The sequence below is a fragment of the Rhinolophus ferrumequinum genome, chromosome 23 (genome assembly GCF_004115265.2).
Source record: "Rhinolophus ferrumequinum isolate MPI-CBG mRhiFer1 chromosome 23, mRhiFer1_v1.p, whole genome shotgun sequence".
Lineage (NCBI taxonomy): Eukaryota > Metazoa > Chordata > Mammalia > Chiroptera > Rhinolophidae > Rhinolophus > Rhinolophus ferrumequinum.
The window spans coordinates 29950523-29972499 of NC_046306.1; the positions used below are offsets into that span (position 1 = coordinate 29950523).

The following is a 21977-nucleotide window of genomic DNA, read 5'->3' on the forward strand; positions in this document are numbered from 1 at the left end:
TTCCTTACCTGAGTGAGGGCTTTTTCTGGCCGCCAGCTCTGCCCATGTAAGGGCTGTGAAGCCGATGTCCCTCTCTCTTCCCCATTGAGGTCGGAATCGGTATACAAGTGCCCCAGCTTCCTTGCCTCTCGGGTGGGATAATTGGAGAGGTATGTCTTCCCCATCTCCCCGAGTTCCTTAGTGGGGTTAGACCCCGGTCTCCCAGGATGAGAACTTGAATGACTTCCTTGTCTTGTTTAGGGTATGCCTCAGAGGGAACCCACACTAAAGAGTTTTGAGAAGGAACCCTGTGAATACCTACTCACACAGAGAGCTATTCTGTTGTTGGACAGCAATAGTGAGATTTGGGTATTTGAGATGGGTTCTTGGTGGAGCTGCCTTCCTACCCCATCCAGCCAGATGTTCAAGAAGAAAATTCAACCTCTTCACATCAGCCTTTGAACTTCATTGTTTTAATATAAAATATATTTTCAAAGCTCTGTTTAAGCCTCTACTATCTCAGTGATATATTCTCCTAGTTTATTACCATACATGGAGCTAGATCCCAAAGAAAGAAAGAAACAGTTCTATGAGTAAGTAGATATTGTGTTGGTTGATATAATCGTTTTCTATATATAGATGCCTGTTTCTTGCTTCTGCTACCATGTTTAGCCTCTGGGGTTCTTCTTGGATGTGTCTGGTTTGTTGTTTTTGGCTCATTTTGACTTTCTCTGGGTATTGTATTTTTCATATAAAATTATGTATTTAGCAACAAGCTTGGAAACAGATTAAGTTTCTTGAACCAGAGTTGCTGCTCAAAATGAAAATGCAACGGGAGGTGTCAGTGAGAGCTCTGCTGCAGTGTCTTTGGGAAGTCTGGCTTCTAGGGAGGTGTGAACTTTCATTGATCTTTGGGAGTCTTCCTAGTTAGAGAATTTACATGCCAACTCTACTGAAGGCAGCTACCATAAAACCACTGAGAATGACTCCTAGATTTGCAATTACAAACGGAAGATGTGTACGTCTGTGTACACAGCAGCTAAAGAACACCCACCTCAAACCAACAAGTCTTTGACCATCTGTATGAAAACACAGTAGATTTGGTGGGTGGAAGATGCATGCCTACGTCAGAAAGTCTGTTTATATCTTCCTTTTGTGAGTTTAAAAGATAAATTACTTTAATTGAATTGTTGTCCAGGCAGTTCATAGCACGAATAACTTTCAAAGTAGAAAGCAGTTTTAGATACAGAAAATAGAGGGTAATGTCGTTGCCAAAGTTTCCCCTTAAAGTTATCGAAGGAGTATCACAGCAGATGTTTTTCTGTGTTTGAATTATTTTCCCATGAAAACTGTGAATGATGTTTACATATGGTAGCTTAGTTTCCTAGGTCAGGAGCAAACTTATCTGACCTCACATGTTGGAGGCTGGAAATCTTCTTTGTTGACATTGCACAATGGCAACTATTTGGAAAGAAATCATGTATTTCTTAGTAGGATAAATTGAAGTGAATGAGGTCAGCAAGAAATTAACATAAAGCCCAAGCAAACTGAATTTAGTGCTTGTTTCTCTGTATTAACACAGATTAACATACCCAGAATATAAGAGGGCTCATGTAGACTGAGAAAATAAAGTCAGCTCTTCATTGTGAAAGGAATCTCTGAGGGTTTCCTAGGAAGACACGCACCCTCCCTAAGCCTCTTGACTTTTCTTCATTTGTGGGGCTCCTGGCGGGCACCTAACAGCATTGTGTGAAATTACATTACATTAGAAGACACTCGGGGGTGGTATTAACAGTATGTCTAAACATTTTTTAACGGCTCACGGAGCAGTAACTGATTTTCTACTGTAAGCCAGATCTGCTTTGTGCTGGAGATATTAAGGATGATCAGTTCTGTCTATTAATCTTTCTATCCGTCTATTAACCTATCATTTGATAGATCAACCAATCAACTTACTGATCTATATCACTGAGCCTCCCTTCCTTGCTCTCTCCTTCCTTCCAAACTAAAATCTAAACTCAACCTAGAGCCAGGCAGGCTTCTACTGTAGAGGTTCTGCTCGGAATGAGATATCATCTAATCTCTGATCTGCAGGGTGGGTGGTTAAAGGCATACATAGCCTCTGGATCTGAGTGCCTGCATTTAGATTCCAGCTTTACTCCTTCCTGCTTGTGTGATTGTGGGAAACTTATTTAACCTCACTGTGCCTCAGTTTCCTCCCCTGTGAAATTGGGATCATGATTGTACTTACCAGCTGTTTGGAAGATCAAATAAGATATTATAGAGATATGTAAATTGCTTAGAATAGTGTGGTGCATATTAAATACTCAGTAAACATTACCTTATTATGTATCTTGTCTCTATACAGCAGATGCTTAGCCTTCTTTCCTCTATTCATTGAGCTTCCCCTGCTCATCTTCACAAAGCTCATCGTTTGTTATTGAGACAAGCATAATTACCTGGCAAAAATAGAGGAAGAAGATGACATATAACTTGGCAGTAACGGATGAGAAAAGGTTTCCAGGGAGAGAAGGTAGAGGGCCATTCCAAGCAGAGGGAACTGTGGTAGGAGTCAGGAAAGAGCTCAGCGTGCTTCGTGAACAGCAGTTAATTGGTTGTGGCTGGTGCCTGGGGTGCTTGCTGGCTGTGAGGAAATGTGATCCTGCACCTCTGTTTTACACCAGCATACCTGAGTGACACAGTCCTACCAGGGACAGTGACTTTTCATCACGGTGATTCCCCTCCATGTGGAATGGGGCAACCATGATTCCCCAAGGGCTGGGATCTGAATCTTGGGGAGGCTACTAGTGGCTCAGTATGTATTGTAAAACCCTCACATTTCCTCCCAAGGATATGTGCTTCTCCCTTTCTTCATATTGATGTTATTTAATCTCAGCGCTCATTTGGCCAAGCTTTGGGGGATGACGTGCCCCTGTCTTTATGCTTATCCTTTAATAGTTAAGCAGCTCCATGTAGCACACAGAACCCTAGAACATAGAACCTTTGGCTATTGTGAGGCATCAGGCCTGGGTTTGTTTCTAACTAGTGGTCGGACCTCAAAAGGTGCTTTCCTCTCTAGGTCACGTTTCTTTATCAATGTGATGAGAAAAGTGGTTTGGGGGTTCTCATGGACTCTTTAGGCAATGTGCTGAAGCTTCTATGGACCCCTTCTCTAAACAACTTTTTTAATGCATAAAATGAAATACATGGGACTGCAAAGGAAACCATTATATTGAAATACAGATATAAAAATAAATGAATTTGTGACATAACATATGGACATCTTTTTAACACATGAAATGACATCACTATTATAATTTTGAATTACCTATGTGCCTAAATGATATTTTACAATATCTGCAATAATTCTAATTGAATTGACGTGAAAACTATCTGGAATTTCCATTGAAAAGCAAGTCGCAGGTGCTATTAATAATATGGTGGTTTGTGATTTATATTTATAATTGGAGGAAATGCCACACTTCAGTTAGTGGTTAGTGAAAATCATCATGTAATTATTTTTCCCATCTAAGTTTATGGACCCTTGGGGGGAGCATTTTAAACAGTGACATCACCGACAAAAAGCATAGAATTGTGAAAACCATGGCTTGAAAATAGACTGAAAGGGACACCTGTCTACAGTATAAGAGCTGAACTAAGAAGGCAGAACAAGCTTTGTCCAACCTCAGGGAACATGTGCATCAATGGCTCAAGTTTTTTGCCTCTCTGTGCATGTTTGCCAAAGCAGTACCTTACTGATTTTGCAGGTACAAATCAATTTTGGCGAGCAGGTGAATTTGCAAAGATGGGAATCCGCAAAAAAATGAGGATCGACAGTATATGCTAATATTTCTCTCTGGCCCCGAGGTCTACTTGTGACACTGACACTGTCTGTGTCTGACCTTGGTTTAGTTGTTTCACTACTCTGTTTTCTTATTCATAAAACAAGGATTTAAAAAAAATTTAGATTTAAAAAAAAAATAGCAGAAGTAACTTTTATTCATGCGACAGCCCAAGGTATAAAGCAGTAGTCAGCCCGTGTTCCCTGCATCTCCTGTCCTTCACCAATAATGTCTAGAAAACCACTGGGCTAGCTCTCCAAGGCCATTTTCCCTCTGTTCCATTAGATTATACTTTATCCACTTGACAAATATGTATTGAGCCTGATACGATTCTAGATACTATTCTTGTACCAGTTCCACCAAAAAAATTGATTAGAACTGTTTGAAGATAGCCTACAAATACTTTTTAGTTGTCATTCTTATTAAAACAATGTTTTGCTAGTTTCATGTCTTCTGACCTTTCTAATATCGAGTGGCCCAAGTTAATCTTTCAGACTCAATGTTGTTTCAAAATATATGTCAGATTCATTTAGGAGCTCGTTCCAGGCTTAGTTCACCTTGGTCTGGGCATCTTTCATCTAGGAAATTGGAACCAGGAAGGACCTCCTCATTAGTCATGTCTGAAAGCAGGCTGGTTAGAAAGCAGGACAAACCCATTCAAGCAGACACCCAGTATTGTCATGCTCACTGGCACTTTGTGTCTACCACCCCACTAGAAGGCTGTCAGAATGGCAATACCTTTCCCCTCTGGAAAATGCATTTTTATAATCCACATGTGCATAAATAGTAAAATAATAAACAGTGTGCATTAAAACAGTCTCAAAGTGGACTTTCAGTTTAACTAGAACAAATTATAATTTTTACATAAGACAATTGATGTGTGGTTTTTCTTAGTCTTCAGTGCATGAAAACCAAAAACACAATTTGTTAAAATTGTACTTCGTTCTTCAAAGGAGTTGCATTCCCCTTAGAAGAAAATTGGGAAGGAGGGAATTGATAGTAGATTTGGATCAGTTTGTTTTAATCCACTGAGTGTCCTTTAATCATGAAATCTTCAAATTTATCCCAAGGATAGTACCTAATCTTTAGTGAGGGAATCTTTCCTTATTGGCATTTCTATTTTTTTGGGGAAAAAATAGGATTTTTCTCTGAAATGCCTTTTTCCTTAGGAAATTATGAGATTGAATTATTTCTACTCTGTATGAAGAGCTGGCCTAAGGAAGGCACCAAGGTTCACACAGCTTCAGTTTTAATGTGATGTGGATTGTTTCGTTTCTACAATCACTAGCTTTTAACAAATCTGTTGATGCTTAGTCCAGCTGTGGTAGATTGTTACTTTGGTGGCCTCAGTGACCTCTACCTTGCATCGTGCTTGTGCCCTTTATATTCTCCTCCTTCATTGATGCGCGACTTGGCCAAAAAACTTGATTTGGTCAACAGGATATTAGCAAGCATGGTGCAAGCAGAGGTTTCATAAGCACTTGCCCTTTAAGATTCGGGTGTGTTCGCTTGGCATGCTCCTTCTTGGAAGCCCACCTTCGTGTTATATAAAAGCTTAGAGTAGACTATTAAATGATTGGCCACGTGGAGAGAGACCCTGAAGGATGAGATACTACCTGAATATTGCATCCCCAATCAAGCACCCAGCTGAAGGCACCCTGTTGAGTGACGTCAGCTATACCATGTGAAATAGAAGTGCCCAACTGAGCCTAGCCAACCCAGTGAATTGGGAGAAATAATAAGTGTTGTTGTTTAGGTCATTAAGTTTTATAGTGGTTAGTTAAACTATAACTGAAACCATGTCCTACTTTTTTTTTTTTATTAGTTTCAGGTGTACAAACCAATGTAATACCATGTTTCCCCGGAAACAAGACTGGGTCTTATATTAATTTTTGCGTCAAAAGACGCATTAGGGCTTATGTTCAGGGGATGTCATCCTGAAAAATCATGCTAGGGCTATTTTCTGGTTAGGTCTTATTTTCGGGGAAACACGGTAGTTAGACATGTACATCCGTCACAAAGTGATAACCCACCTCCCCCAATCACTACCCCTCTGACACCGCATATAGCTGTTACAATTCCATTCACTCTATTCCCTGTGTTGTACTCACATCCCATGACTATATGCCGTGTTTCCCCGAAAATAATTATAGTTGACATTCAATATTATTCAGCTTCAGGTGTACAGCACAGTTGGTCAGACATCTACACCGTCCATGAAGTGGTCTCTCTAATAAGACAAGTGCCCATCTGACCCCCTGCAAAATCTTCACAACATTTTTTATTATATTCCTCAAACTGTATTTCATATCCCTGTGGCTATATTGTGACCACTAAATTGTACTTTCTAATCCCTTTACCTTTTCCCACATCCCCACTCCCCTCCCATCTAGCAACCAGCAGTTTTTTCTCTATGTCTCTGAGTCTATTTCTGTTTAGTTTGCTCATTTATTCTGTTCTATTAGATTCCACATATAAGTGAGATCATACGGTATTTGTCTTTCTCCATCTGACTTATTTCACTTAGCATAATATTCTCTAGGTCCATCCATGTTGTTGCAAATAGTAAGATTTCATTCTTTATGGCCAAGTAACACTCCATTGTATAACTGTACCATGGTTTCTTTATCCAGTTGTCTACAGATGGGCATTTTGGTTGTTTCCAAGTCTTGGCTATTGTGGATAGTGCTGCAGTAAACATAGGGGTGCATAGATTTTTTCGAATTAGTGTTTTGGATTTCTCTGGATAGATACCTAAGCGTGGAATTGCTGGGTCATAAGGTAGTTCCATTTTCAAATTTTTGTAATACCTCTATATTGATTTCCATAGTGGCTACACCAATCTGCAATTCCACCAGCAGTGTACAAGAGTTCCCTTTTTTCCACATCCTTGCCAGCACTTGAAAAGATCTATGCAAAAGGACACATTCTGCAAAGATACCGTGTATGTGTTTTGGTTTATAGAAAACTGCATTTCATAATGCTGTAGTGCCATTAAAAGCACAATGAACAAGGGCAGGTGTGTGTGTGTGTGTGTGTGTGTGTGTGTGTGTGTATGCGTGTGTGTGAGATAGATCATGGCATTACTGCTTTCACTTTGCAGCCGAGTGTCATGCATTCAATATTTTTATTTTCACAAAGGATATATACCTAAGGAAGGTATCTTGAAAAGTAATTGCTCTTTTATTCATTCAGGTTGTGGAAGATACTGAAGAGTATAAGAGCTGTCATCCAGAATCCCATTACCTAGAGGCCAGCTCTGGAAAGTTTTCATATTGTGAAGACAGTTAACAAAACACTTTCCTTGGTTCTTCTTTGAAAGCCTAATATATTAATTAGATCCAATTGAGAGTGTAGACCTCTGGTATCTGTATAAAAATGGTAAAAGCAAGAACACAGGTATATATGTTCTTGCACTGGATTTACAGTTTACAATGTCCCACCCCTCCACTTCATTCTCTACACTGCTACCAGGCTGCTTTTTCTAAAAGGCAAATTTCTGACATGCTTTCTGCCTGTGCAGTAGCTATACACTGCCCTAGGGCAGTGGTTTTCAGCAAGGGCTGATTTTGCTCCTGGGGGACATTTGGCAATGTCTGGAGATATTGTTGACTGTATTGGGAGTGTGGTGTGTTGCTATCATTTAATGAATAGAGACTAAGGATGCTGATAAACATCCTACAATGCACAAACAGACCCCTACAATAAGAAATTATCTAGCCCAAAATGTCATTAGCGCCACTGTTGAGAAACCTAGCTCTAGGGTAAGGCCCAAATTCCTAGCTATTGTTGCCCTTTCTGACCTCACACCTCTGACCTCTGACCTCATACCTCTCATGCATTTTCCATGTGCAGTACTGGACAGCTCCCTATTTCATATTTTCTCACCTTGTAGCGCTTTGCTTATGCTGCTATTCCTGCAGTCTGGAACACCCTTTCCCTAAAGGTAATTGTTCCCTTTGTATTTTATCACAATGCCTGCACCTACTTCCATTTTTCAACTACACTGAGTTGTAGTTATTTTTTAAAATCTGTTTTCCCTACAAGTTAGGTAAGCTAGGACCAAGCCACATAGCTAGTAAATATGTGAGTGAATGAATGAATGTCTGAGTAAGACCAGTAAAAAGGGGGCTAGAGCTACATGTGTTGAGAGCAATGCATTGCCCACTGTCAGCGAGATTTCTTTACCAATGGGTGACTCATTCCTGCAGCGGCACCGTGGACACCAGTTCTTCCTGCTGTACGTGATTTTAATGTCAATGAACTTCCTGGTGGTTCTTCCAAAGGCTTCTTTACCTCTTAGCAGGCATCAGCATCCAGTTCCAGGTGGGCTTGATGGAGTAGAGAGGCAGCCTCAGGCAGGTGAGAATGAAAACATGAAGGTTTGTTCCCCAGATGTCCACCTATAAGGACCATGTCAGGGAGGGTTTTAGAGAAGTGATGGACTGTTGCAAAGTACTATCTTTTGCTTCAAGCCACATTAACATTAAATTAGCATAATGTAGACTAGTTCTCAAACTTGTCTGCATATCAGTGTCACCATGGCAACTTCAGAAAATACTGTTGTTGGTTGTCCAACCCCAAGAGATGTTGATGTCTTTGGTTTTTGGTATGTCCTGGTCTTCAGAACGTCTAAAAGTTTCTCTGGTACTTCTATTCTGCTCCCAACTTTGAGAACCACCGATACAGACAATTAGGTAGATATTCACGTTAACATTTCCAGATTAATTTAATTTTTTTCCTTCTTGATAATTTAATATTTCTTAACAATTTTATAATTTTAGTAAAAATAATATATTAGTATTTATAACTTTGTCCAAATTTATAATTGCTATAGGATAATCTGATACCTAACTTTGTAGTAAATGACATGGTATAACCTCACTTTTTCTTTTCTCTTCCCTCTTGGCCCTGCAACTCAGATGAAATATCATAGAGAAGCAGCTGACCATTCTTCATGTTGGAGGAAATTGGAAGGAAACCGTGTTTTAGATAGTATGCCCACAAAGATACAAAATTAGAACTTTCCTCTTGGTTCTCATCACGCCTCTCCTGTTTCTAGTACTCACATACCCTGAATTCTTGGTGCCTGCGAGACGAAGTAGGAGGAGCCTCATGGTCCCAAATAGTCCTTCCTCATTGTTACTTCAGGTTTTCCATTTTATTACAAATAGTGCATTTGTTATGAACATGCTCCCTTTAAATCATCTTCCCCCTTCCATTTTAGCCTCTGCTTCCTCCCACCCTCCTTCCAGAAGCATTTTGTTTGCTTGTTGTATGTTTCCAGCTGGTACTGAGATGAGGTCTTGATCACCTTTCAGAATGGTCTTGCTCCTGACTGGTGGTTGGTAGGTTTTTGGCATGGTTTTAAATATGAGAGGTAGAAACATGGGCCTCATTCATGGCACTGCATGTCCAGCACTGAATTTTTTTTTTTAAATCAGTTTATGAAAGCTTGGGATCCAGTGGCTTCTGTCACTGAGTAGTAAGCACTGCTACAGGATGGCTGCTCTTGGCAGAGGCCATAGCTTTCAAGAAGGGAATATAATCACTTTGAGCTGTGGAATGTTAGGTGACTGTTTCTGTTTCATGTCAAGAGGGAATGTTAGAGTAGGAAGAGATTGTCAAGATAATACAGATAGTGCAACCTGCTCACTCCTTTTTTTCCTGTGGAATAAAGCTGAGGCTCAGGATCAGTTAGTTCATCACTTGATCACTGTTTATGGAGGCCCGTGGTTCACCTCTCTTGGAGGTGCTGCTGGGTGTGGGGAATAAGGAAGTTAAAGGATGTTCCCAGGAGACATGAAGCTATGGCAGAACCAGGCCTCTATCTTTTGAGGTGTTCATTTATAAGAAATTTCCAGTCTTGAATTTTTAAATTGGTGTATCCTGTAACAGACTAAGAAGATAGTCAATAGATGTTTATACAAGATTTATGACTTTTAAAATAATTGATTATACGAGTATGTATGCTGTCAAATCTAGGAAATTTGATTTAAACTAATATCTAGTAGCCATTTGATTGTTGGGTTAAATTTTCACTTTCTAAAAGTTGTTTTCTTTATGGTGATAGAAAAGAGCTTTTTGCTTATTCTGAATTACCTGAGTTTAAAAACAAAAAACAAATAAACAAACAAAAACACTTCAAAGAATGGAGTTTTGTGTCAGTCTAACTATTTAGCTATATGATTTATGTTCCTTTTACTGCTGAAAATTTTTTAGCAAACTTTAAAGCTGGACAAGAAACCTAGAGGTCCTCCTACCTAAGTTCATTTGACAGATGAGGAAATTGAGGCCTGAGGAGATTGTTTGCTGAAATTCATAGAGCTAGTCCAAAGCCAAGTTGGAGACTAGAAGTAAAATTTTTTTATTTCAAGTTCAGTACATGTGTACTTTGGTGCAGAGTAAACACTGTAGACAAGGTTTGTACTACACACATGCAGGCATATGCATGCTCTTTATGATGAGTCTGTTTTCAGAGGTGTCGGTTATTCATGCGTTGTTTTCGGTTGGCTTCTCCCAAAGCTGGCTCGAGACAAGGATTGGAGTGCAAGTAGCTAACCTGGAAAGTGGTCCCAGGAAGCACCTATAGGGAAGTGGGGAAGTGAGATCAAAAATGGCAAGGCAGCCAGGATAGGGTTTGCTGACAAGCTGATTGCACCTTGGGTCACGGAGGCTCCTCTCTGCTGGAACAGTCTTTTGGAGGCTGTGTGGAACATGCTTCAGAACATGCACCCGAAGGGTGAGGAGCTGGGCTTTTTACCACTCTGTGTCACTGTTTGCAGGCTTGCTCCTAGGCACGGGGTGCTGAAAAGCCCGTGATCAGGGAGTCTCGGGCCCCAGAGTCAGGCCTCTTCCATGTGCTGGGCAACTGAGTGCATAGGGAGTGTGGATGAGGAACTCCTGCATGCTCAGAAGGAAATGGAAATGGCTGTAAGGCGAGTGGTCCTAAACACAGTGCGATTCCGGCAAACCCTGTGTCTTGGCTCTTTCTTATTCTTCCTATCTGTATGTCTAGTGGTACAGTATGGCAAGGATGGGGCCTGAGGAACAAGTACCCAATACGATACCATCGCTGTTCGATGTTCCATTTTCCTCTCCAGACCCACTTTCTATTGTACTCTCTGCAGCCGCTCTTGTCCCTCAGGCTGGGCATTCCATGCTGCATTATTGGGCTGCTTTGCTCCCTGGCTTCTGGATGGAGCGAGGCATTGGGAGGCGCTAGCAGGATGCTAAAGGGAAGAGGACCACGAGGCCATCCCGTTTATTGCCCCGGGGCTCTTGTTGCCACCAGGCTGATGGTTGTCTCTGTTGCCCTCCTGGAGGTGACAGGGTCCGTCAGAGGCCCTCTCCTATAGCTATAGCTCCTTTTTCTGGGTTCTCAGCTCTGTGCTGTTAACCCTTTGGGCCCAGGGCACTTCACAATTCTGGGTTGTCTTCCCTAAGCCTTGCCCACACCTGAAAAATAGCCCCTCATTAAACGGCCGGTGGCCCCGTGGGAGTGCTCCAACTATTTCCTGCTGGGACCCAGACTGAGAACCCTCTCTGAGGAGTTTACTTTCTGGACAGAATGGGAGGAAATGAAACAGCTAGAGACAATTTGAAGATATAAAATTAATGAAGTGTAAGTTGTACTTGTGCCCTAAGGACACTCAGCATGTAGGATGCATTCACAAAAGAAGAGGAACTTAAAAGAAGACATTTTTGAAGGTGTGTTTTCGGTTGTAATTGGTTATCTTTTTGTGTGTGTGTGTGTCTACTCTGTGGGTAGTTCTGTTTGAGTAGTGAATTAAAAGTTAGAAGCTCTGCCTTACGACCAGTCGATTCAAAGGTATTTCACTCTGTAAGATGGAATAACACGTAATTCAAAGAAACACAAGGGTGAAATAGATCTGTCCATCTGGAAATTTCAGAGATTTCTCTCATGTATTCCAATTTTAGTTAAGTAAGTCTTTTTCTTTTTAATTCTTTATATTCCTCATCCCCCTAGTGGGTTTATCTGAGGGTTTTTTTTTATTTTCAAGCCATTTATCTGAGGGTTTTTTTATTTTTATTTTACGCTGGTGTGAAAGGCATTTCAGGCTGCTTAGAATAAGGCACTATAGCAACAGAAAGCACTCACTCTGCGCATATTTACAGAGGGTCCCTTGTGATTCAGGCACTTTGCTTAGTACCATGGAGTCGGTAATGAACAGTATTTGATCGCTGCGTTCAAGGAAATCACAATGTCATTGGGAAAATAGAAGTTCAAACAAACAATTATGATAAATATTTTAAGTATGATAGGTATACACAGAGTATTGTATGTATCTAAGTGAAGGTGTAGTTCAGTCTGTCAAGAAAAGGCAGAAAGGTCGGTGAATGTCAGATAATGCTTCATAGAGCAAGTGCCATTGAGTTGGGTCTTGAAGGATGATGGCGAGCTTACCAGGTAGCGCAAGTGGGGGAATGGTATGAAAGAAGGTGTGACATGTCCTGGTAGGTGGAGGAATCAGTGAGGCATGTGATTATTTGGCCAAAATGCTGGTGGCCTTTAGAGGAGTGCCTGGACTTGAGGCCAAGGAATAGAAATCTAATCTTTAATATTCATCACTTGAAATAATACAGACACTCTAAAATTATTAGTAATTAAGACAAAACAAAATAAAAACACTGGCTTTAAGAAATCTTTAGGCATTTAACGTATTGGTAGACTTCATGGGGCACATGTTCTAAATACTGAGGAATGCATGATTTTAATTCATGCGCATTTCTAAGTAGGGAAATAGACCCATTGGTATCTTGGTGTTTTTTTTTTTTTTTTACATTTTTATTGTGGAATATTGGGAAACTGTGTTTTTCCAGGACCCATTAGCTCCATGTCAAGTCGTTGCTTTCAATCTAGTTGTGCAGGGTGCAGCTCAGCTTCAGGTCTAATGGTTGTTTTCAATCTAGTTGTGGAGGGCGCGGCTCACTGGCCCATGTGGGAATCGAACCTACGACGTTAGTGTTAGAGCACTGTGCTTTAACCACCGAGCCGGCCTGCCGCCTCCACCCCCGCCCCCATTGGTATCTTCTATCGATATATGTGCCTTTGCTCAGATTTGTGTGTACTTACATGAAATTTATCACTACAGAATTAACTTGTATTACTTTAGAATTACGTAAAATGTGGAAATATGGATTACTTGGAAATACCATAGATTGCCTCTTAAATTACTAATGATTCAGTTATTAATAGCATCCAAATTTCCCAGTCACCGTTTCCTAGAACATATCTGATACATCCACCATGTAAGAAATACTTCTGCCTTATACCTTCTCATTATTCCAGTCTCTAAAACTTTAGGGATCCGTAATCTTGATCCCCTAAAATCGGTAATTATTGAAGACTGTCTTGGGTATCATGGGGTATTGTAGTCAAAGCTTTTGTGAACAGAAGGGCCCTGAGCCAATTGTGTTAAAGGCCTTTTATTGTCAAGAAACTGAGATCTCACGAATTACAGAGACAGGAGCTGGAATGGGAAAATCCAGAATTAAGCTTAAACTCCCTGTGGTGCAGGAGCGGCCCCCCTGCTGCTATTTGCATAGCTGCTTTCTTCTTTCCTTATCTTATGTGTTTTCTTGCTCTATTTCTGTGTTAGGTATCTCTTGCTTGGTAACAAACTACCCTAAAACTTACTGGCTTAAAGAACAATTACTGAGTATCCCTGGCAATGCTGTGGGCTCCCTGGGCTCACCTGGGCAGCTGTTCTGCTTCGCATGGTGTTGGATGGGGCTGCCGTTATCTGGGGGTTCAGATGGTCAGATGGGCTGGAATGCTCAAGATCACTCGTGTGGTGGGCCATCGATGCTGGCTGTGGGAAGGGAGTTCAGATAGGATGTCAACTGAAGCACCTCAGTTCTCTTCCCGTAGCCGCTCTCCATGCGGCTTGGGCTTCTCACCGCATGGGGATTGTGTTCAAAAGAGGGAGCGTTACAGAAGTGCAAAAGCAGAAGTTGCCAGTGCCCCAAGGCCAGCCTCAAAAATCCCAGATGACCACTCCCAATGCCTTCTATTGATCAGAGCAGTCACAGGGCCAGCTTTTCTTTGCACATGGCTCAACATGACCAATATCTCTCTTAGCCCCATTATTCATGGAAACTTTTTAAATTCAGTGTTCATCACTAATTGCACAAATTGGCTGTAGCCTTTTTGCCTCTTAATGCTTCCAAGTTCGAATGCTCCTAAGAGACACTCCTACTGGTTACTTGCTGTCCAGTCATCTGTGGTTGACAGGGCCCAGTCTCGTGTTACTAAGAATTTCTTGGAGGGGCTGAGGCGAGAAGGCTTATCTCCACGGGACTGTGGATAGAGTAGGCAATGGCAGATGAGTCGAGAACATTCGCACACTGGAGATTATTTGCAGGAGCTCTCAGGGCTTGCCCATTCCTCTGAGGCTAGAGATTTCTTTTCTTTCTCCTTTCCACAAAGCTCTGCCTGACCTACCTTACGCCTTTTAACTTCTTAGCCACTTCTACCTCATTCTCCAGCTTTGCTTTTCTGTTGCTGCTGTTGTTTTAAGTTAACGGCAGTGTACCACTTTCCCTTCTGCCCCTGTGTCCTGTCTATCCTGGTTCCTGTGACAAGAAGGCTGTGTTCTCTCTTACCATGTGTCATTTAACTTATAACTTACTCTTCAGATCTTAGCTCAAGTATCACTTCCTTGGGGGAGCATGGAACCCTTTGGCTTAAGTCTCAGCCCCTGTTCCATCTCCGTTTCCTTCATCGCACTAATCGTAGTTTGTAATTGTATGACTGTGTGGCTCCTGGATCGTTCTTTGTCACCCAGTGTACTCTCTAGAAGGCAAAGGAATGTGCCAGTATTCTTCAGGGTGGCAGTGGCTGTGCATGGCTCGTGTTAGGTACTGGCAAGTATTTGTTGTTTGTATGAATTAAAGATTGCCCGGAGGAAGTAAGGATTAAGGGCAGAGAATCTTTACCTTGATGAGAGAAGTTAAGAGTGGCCTGTTTTAGGGACTATAGGGACCTAATTTCCCAGGGAGCCTCCCTGCAATGGTGATTTGAGTGGCAGTGAAGTCTTATCATTAAGAACGTACACTTGAAACCTATGTAATTTTACTAACTACTGTCACCCCAATAAATTTTAATTAAAAAAAAAAAAGAACATACTGGTGGAGGCTGCATGGTAATTTCTGAGCTGTAGCAGGAACTGCTGCCTGGAGAGAGACCATAAGTGCCCAAGTAAAAGCCAACTCCTTATTTTTTCTTCCTCCACCACCATGTGGCCCCAGATCTATACCCAGAGAGCTGAGTGATGGTCAACGTTTATGACTGTGGAGCTAGAACTGCTCATTCCATTCGTGTTTACTCTCTCACAAAGCCAGTATCTTGTTTGACTATAAAACAAAGATCAGTTAGATTACAACTTGGAAATGATGTGCCTGTCAGCGTAATCTTCATGAGGTAACAGCAGCCATACTTTTTGTCCAGTTCTTCTGTGGCATACTGTCTGAAAACAAAGTCAGTGGACGACTCAAAATGGCAGAAGAGAAACAGAAAGATAGAGGAACAAAATGACTGAGACTATTTTATTCAAAGGTTCTACATCCTTTGAATTCTAGGGTGTTTCAATTCCCTACTTTCAGAGATTGAGATGGAGGGCAATATGTTTCAGTTCATTTATTTCACTGAAATCATTTAATTTAGTACTCCACGTGTCTCAGTGAAGGGTGTAAAAATGAATACAAGTTGGTATATGACCTTGAAGTTTATACCTACCCAGGAAATAGGGCATGCACCTGTGACTTGAGGTCCTAATGAAAGGGTCAGATAAAGAAGGCCATAGCAGGACCTGAATAGGGGCTGGAGTAGATAGGTGTGTTTATGTAGGGGACAGAATGAGAGCTGAGTCTCTGTGGATGAGTAGATTTAGGAAAGGTTGCACAGAAGGGAGAGCGAGAGGGCATTCTAGGCTGGGCAAGCCCCGTGTGTGTCAGTTAAAGTGAGAGAATGAGCAAGAATACCCTTTCCCATTCCAGAGGCAATGCATGCATATGGGGTAGGGATCTAAGTTGAGAAAGTAGAGAGTTACGACAAGCCATAAGGTGAGACCCTTGGAGGCCACGGTGTAGGGACTGAATGCCTGAAAGCAAGGGAAGTCACATCATAAAACCTGTGCTTTCAGAACATTATTTTGATGGCATTTGGCAAGGTGATTTCGATGAAGAAGAGATGAAGAAGAGGTTGGAGTCAGTGAGACCTCCTGGGAGATTGTTGTGGTTGGCACCAGAGGGATGGCACTCGAAACTGAGAGGGAGAGAAGTGTACAAAATAGAGTTCAGAGGAAGAACTGGTGGAGTTAATGTCTGGATTTATAGTGGGGAAGATGGAGAAATAAGAAACAGGAATATTGAACCTGGGTGAACTGATAATTTGTTCCATCGTCACTAACACCAAGGTTGGGACGGGGTGGTCATGCTGAGGTTGAGTGGACCAGAGGAACAAAATATCTTAGAAACAACGGCAGGTAACTGGGGGTCAGTTGGAAGATAAAGAGTGGAGATATAAAATTAGCACATCCTCAGAAGCTGTTGGGTTAAATACACCTAGTTACAACAAATTTGGTGTTTTACTGGGCATTTTAAGTAGGAAAAAAAAAAAGAGAGAGAGAGAACCTCTACCTTCAAATACTAAAACCTAGTACATGAGTAAATTCTATTTGTTCTGCATGCAAAACAGATCCCCAACTTAACCAGTTGGTGTTATCTTCATCAGTGCCTCTGGTCGGTCACCGCCCTCCTTCGCCTGAATTCTGCAGGAGCTTTCAAGCTGGTCTCCCTGCGTATGTCCTCGCCCTCCTACAGTCTGTCCCCAACACCGCAGCCCGAGGGATCCTGCTGATGAACATAAGTCCCATCATGCCTCCTCGCTCCCTGTCTGCAGTGGCTTCTCACCTCGTTCCATGCAGAAGCTGAAGCCCTTCCAAGGGCCCTTAGGGCTTGGCACTGTCTCTTGCTCTTTATCTCCGACTCCATCTGGTACTACTCTCCCCTGCGCACTGCATGCCAGCCACTGTGCCAGCTGTTGTTCTTCACACACCTTGGGAATGCCTCCCCATAGGGACTTTGCATATTCTCTCTTTGCCTGGAAAGCTGTTCTTCCAGGATCTGTAGGACTTTTTCCCTTACCTCCTTCAAATCTTTGCCAGCTGGGGCCTTCCTTTACCCTCCTGTTTAACATTGCCACCCTTCTTGTTCCGTTTCCCTACTGTAGCCTTTCTCCTTCATAGCCTTTAGTGTCTTCTAGTATCCAGACCATTTACTTCCTTGTGTGTTGTCATTATACCTCGTCTGCAATGGAATTTCCGCAACAGGTAGGATTTATCTGTGTTGTTCACTGTGGCATCCTCAGTGCCTGATACAGTGACAGATAGTCCGTGGTCATTTTTGGGTGAATGAACAAGTTCCGTGAGAAGTTTCTCTTTTGAGCGGAATTGTGACTTCCTTGAGATTAGCTGTCCCTAATTTTGATCTTCATATCCGGAGATAGTCAGTGCTCAATAAATGTTGAATAAGTGAATGGAACCGGAAATACAACATGCTCACATTTTGCATTATCAAGTTCCGGAAATTTCCATTGCTCAGTGGAACATTTATAAAGTGATAGGGGGAGGGATGTGGAAGAATAGTTTTCTTCATTTAGCTGAGCTTCCACTTTGGGCTTCAGAATTCACATGGCACTTTGGCAATTCTTTCATTATTACTACGATTACTAATTGGATGCTTTTTAAAAATTTGGCCCCTAAACTCTCGGCTGTTGTTTTAGGAGATTATACTATACAGGGTGCAGAAATTGCTGGGGCTAACTGTAACTAGTCATGGCCAATTAAGGAATAGCATTGGCAAGAAACACAGGGTGCCTTGTGGAGTCCTGGTGGCGGTGGTTCCTGGTCTCTGGGAAATAGCTGCCGGGCTCCCTTCTGCAAAAGAGATCTTTCTTTGGTTGCCTGGTGGGTGCTTTTTATAAATAAAGAGCATAAGTAACCTAGAGAGATTTAACTTTGTAGAGTGCTTATTAACAAGAGAAGGGGAAGAACAAAGTGAAGAAATTACTCTATATTTGGGAGCATTTACTTGAGAAATCCCTCCGAAGTTTGCTTTTTGTTTTATTTGGTATCACTTTCATCTCTTCCCAGGAGATGCCGATGTCTTTTGAAAGAATGCATGTAGAAAAATAGGCTGTAGGAGGCCGAAACAAATTCTTGAAAGTTTAATAAACTTCCAAAGGGCAGAGCTGCTCCAAGAATCTGGGCTGTTACCACAACTTTGAGATTTGAGGGAACCAACTATGGTATTCCCTGCTTCCACCACTGAGGTGGTTTGTGGGTGACACAACTAAATGGCCAGGTTCTTATTTATATTTTAGGTGGGGCTTAAAGGGGTTGCAATAGTATGGAAATATGACTCAAAGGAACCTGAACACATCAGCGGCGGATTATGCCTTTGCTTAAATTTAGGGTTAAAGCAATCCCTAGAAAATTGTTTTGGACGTTTCTAGCTTGTGAAAATACGGTACAGCCCTTGTTTTCAAATATAGTGTCTAAGGGGTCGAAAGGAAAGTTCAAATAAAATTAAAACCTAGAGAACAAGGCTGTACACATACACAGCCTGAAAGATCATCCATGTGACATTCCTTAAGGCTATGGCATGGTGTCAGTTGGCAGGATGCTTAAATCAGTGGCAGAACTATTTTCTTAGCTCTTCCAAAAGTGCCAGAAGTATATTGGGTGTTTGGTCTGGGGTCAAAAGGCATGTGAGAAAAATATCGAAGACAAGGCGTTTGGGGTTTTAAAATGTCTTATCTGTGTTTGCACTGATTTCTGTCCTCATTACAGAAGACACGTCATGGGGGTAACCAAGATAGTGAACTTGTTGTCCAGGGTAAAAATGAATGAGAAACAAAAATATTTGTCCAGTGAGTTTTGTGATGGGAAGCAGGAAATCTGACCCCGTGGAGCGCTAAAGAAAGCCCTTCCTACATTTTTGTTACATAGAAGAGGTCACGTTCATTACATAGCACAGTTTTTGGAGTGAATCCTTCACTTTCAAAAATTAGTTAAAATGTTTGTCTCCAAAAAATAAAAGATGTTATCTTCAGCAGATTTTCTGTGATTAGCAAAAGAAAGAGACTACTGTGCCCTACTTTTCTTCCCATGTTGTCTTATATTTTTGACAAGTGCCCTCACTTCAAAAATTAATGTAGTGCCCTCACTACATAAATTCTAAACTCATAATGATCACTCTTACCCAGCTGATAGGATTATCAAGGTTCTTTTTTTCTTGTATTCTGTCTTTGGGTGTTGCCAAATGTTTGTCATTAGCTTTTCTCGAGGTTGCGGGTGGGGAGAGGATAAGGAGAGAATATACCACAAAAATCGATCATATATTCATTTGCCCACATTGCTTGTTCATTTCCCCGTCCATCCATCCATCTGTCCATTCATCCACCCACCCAGGCACGAACCCGGCTGATATTCATTGATCGTCTGCTATGAACCTAGCCTTATATCGGGCTCTGGATCTAAGATGGAATAATCTAGGATCCCTCCCCCATGAAGGAGACCAAATAATAGGCAGTTATAGTGGGGGGAAATGTTAAAATAGGTCATTTCTATCACGGGACCGTCTTGGAACCTGTTCTTAGGGATTTCAGGGAAAGTTTCCAGGAAGAAGTACTGTCTCAACTGACGCATGAGAGATGAGTTGAAGTTAGCTGGATGAACTCTGTATGTTTGGGCTTCTGTGTGGTTAAGGGATAAGTCGGAGTTTATAGCAGAAGAAACAGCATGTTCTAGAGGTCACATTTTATGTGAGGGTTGTGTTTCTGAAGTTCTTGCAAATTCAGAACTCCCATAATTCAAGAATAATTCTCACAGAAGATAGTGGGCATTTCCATTTAGTAGCTAATATGGCGCCACCCTGTGGCCACTCTTTAAACAGAATTTAGAGATCCCTTTGCCCAGCCAGCTTCAAAACATTCTTGAAGAATTTTAACGTTGATTCAAATTAATGTGACACCATATTAATGCTTTTATACCATATTACTTCAAAGCTACATGTCAATTTCACATGAAATAGGACCAAACGCTGGAGAGTTTCAGAGCGCTAGCTCATGGCCCATTTGATGGAATCGGAAGTACTTCAGCACGGATGGCATGCATACCTGAGGGTGGCAGTAGGCTAGGAAGGAGATAGAGGGGAGAAAAGAGTGGTGGGAGAGGAAATGGATAAGGAATCAGGGCCCTGGTCATCAATGGCTTGTGAACCATGATAAGAAGATGGCATTGTGGGAGCCTCTGAAGAATGTTGAGGGAATGGCAAAGTCAGCATTAATTTCTGTTAGCTTTAATAGCTGAGAAAGTTGAAATTAGACTAAGGCTGTATATGGGTTTCTGATATTTGTGGAACATTACTTTTCATTTCTAATTAGATTTTGGTTATATAAGGTTTCGTGATTTCAGAGTCCTTTTAAGGTTTTTGTTTTGTATGTTTTTGAAGGCCCCATTAACTATCTCAGAAGAGACAGTAGACGCATAGCCTAACCACTGTGTTTCCCCAAAAATAAGACTTACCCCGAAAATAAGTGTCAGTTAAGATCGTCAGCCAGATGGACGCATTTAGTACGTTATGATGATGTTCCAGAAGAAGATGACATGACTGTATTTGAATAAATGTAGATTGTTGTACATGGAAAAATAAGACATCCCCTGAAAATATGCCCTAATGTGTCTTTTGGAGCAAAAATTAATGTAAGACCCGGTCTTATTTTTGGGGAAAAACAGTAGAAAGAAGGTTAGATAGAGGTTCAATTCAGAATCGGGATCTAGGGCTGGGGGAGAATTTGATTAGTGAATCGTACTTGGGGGACTGTGGTAAAATACATTGGGAGAAACACAAATTAGACAAAGTTAAATAGATTTCTTTACTGTGGGACTTCTGAGAGCCTTAAAACTATTAATATGTGTTGTGAACCTCTACGATAAATTTAAGGCATGCAGTGTGCCCCATACTTGTTTCACTATTAAGGAACCTTTTTTCTGAAAATAGTCATTATAGTCTGGCTGACAGCTAGTGTTCCAAGGAAGGTGTATCAGTTATGTATTGCCACAATTATTCTGAGTAACAAGCAACTACAAAACCGCGGCAGAATACAATAACAAAACCTTACTTAGCTTACAAGTGTGGGGAGCTTCAGATGATCTTGATAGGGGTTTAGCTGATCTTACTCACGTGTTTGTGGTCAGCTGTGAGTTGGGCAGGCAGCTCTTCTGATCTTAGCTGGGTTTGCTCACATGTCTGGAGGCTCAGCTGGCTGTTGGCTTATCTAGGACGGCTTTAGCTAGGAAGACTGGGGTGACTCGTCTTTGTTATATATGTCTCTCATCCTCATGCACCCTAGACCTAGCGTGTTCTTCTGGCCACCACAAAGGAGCAAGAATGAGAGCAAGCCCAACAGGGCATGCACTTTTCAAGCATTTGCTTCTATTCTGTTTGCTAATACTTTGTTGGCCAAAGGAAGTCACATCACTGGTTCCAGAGTGGGAGGTCACTACAAGATTACATGGCAGAGGGTATAGATACAGGAAGGGAGAAGAATAGGGCTATTTTTGCAATCAGACTACCCTAGAACCCAACTTGAGAATTTCTGGGTGAGATCGCAGTCAACTGAGAGCAAGGAATGAGGTCAAACTTTACTCTGTGCTATAGTCACAGACTGTACTTTTAATTCTGATAAGGAATATCTCAAATAGATGTTTGGGCCATGTCAAGTGAGACAAAACTCATCAGATTTCACACAGTACTTTTACGATATTTCTCTAGGATCTTTTCAGGGCTGCAAGGATTGTGGACATCAGCTAGTTCTAGTTGCATCATGTTGGAAATGAGGAAACTGAGGCCCAGAGAGGTCGATTGACCAGCCTAAATTTACACAGATAGCTAGAAGCAAAGCCGAACCTCGATTCCAGATTCTATCTCAAGCCATTTGGGTTTTCATTACCTCAAAGCTTTGTTGGGGTTGGGAGCGTGGAAGGGACTAAAATGTATTCACAATCTTTATATATGAATAATCACATTCCTTCTGGAGGGACTATAATACAAATAATTTTTAAAATA

At 41.5% G+C, this 21977-nt stretch overlaps 1 protein-coding gene across 6 annotated transcripts in view; it reads left to right on the top strand.

Annotated features, from left to right (window-relative positions):
- Positions 1–21977, top strand: part of PLCB4 (phospholipase C beta 4) — a 393005-nt gene that overhangs the window by 63883 nt on the left and 307145 nt on the right. The window lies entirely within an intron of this gene.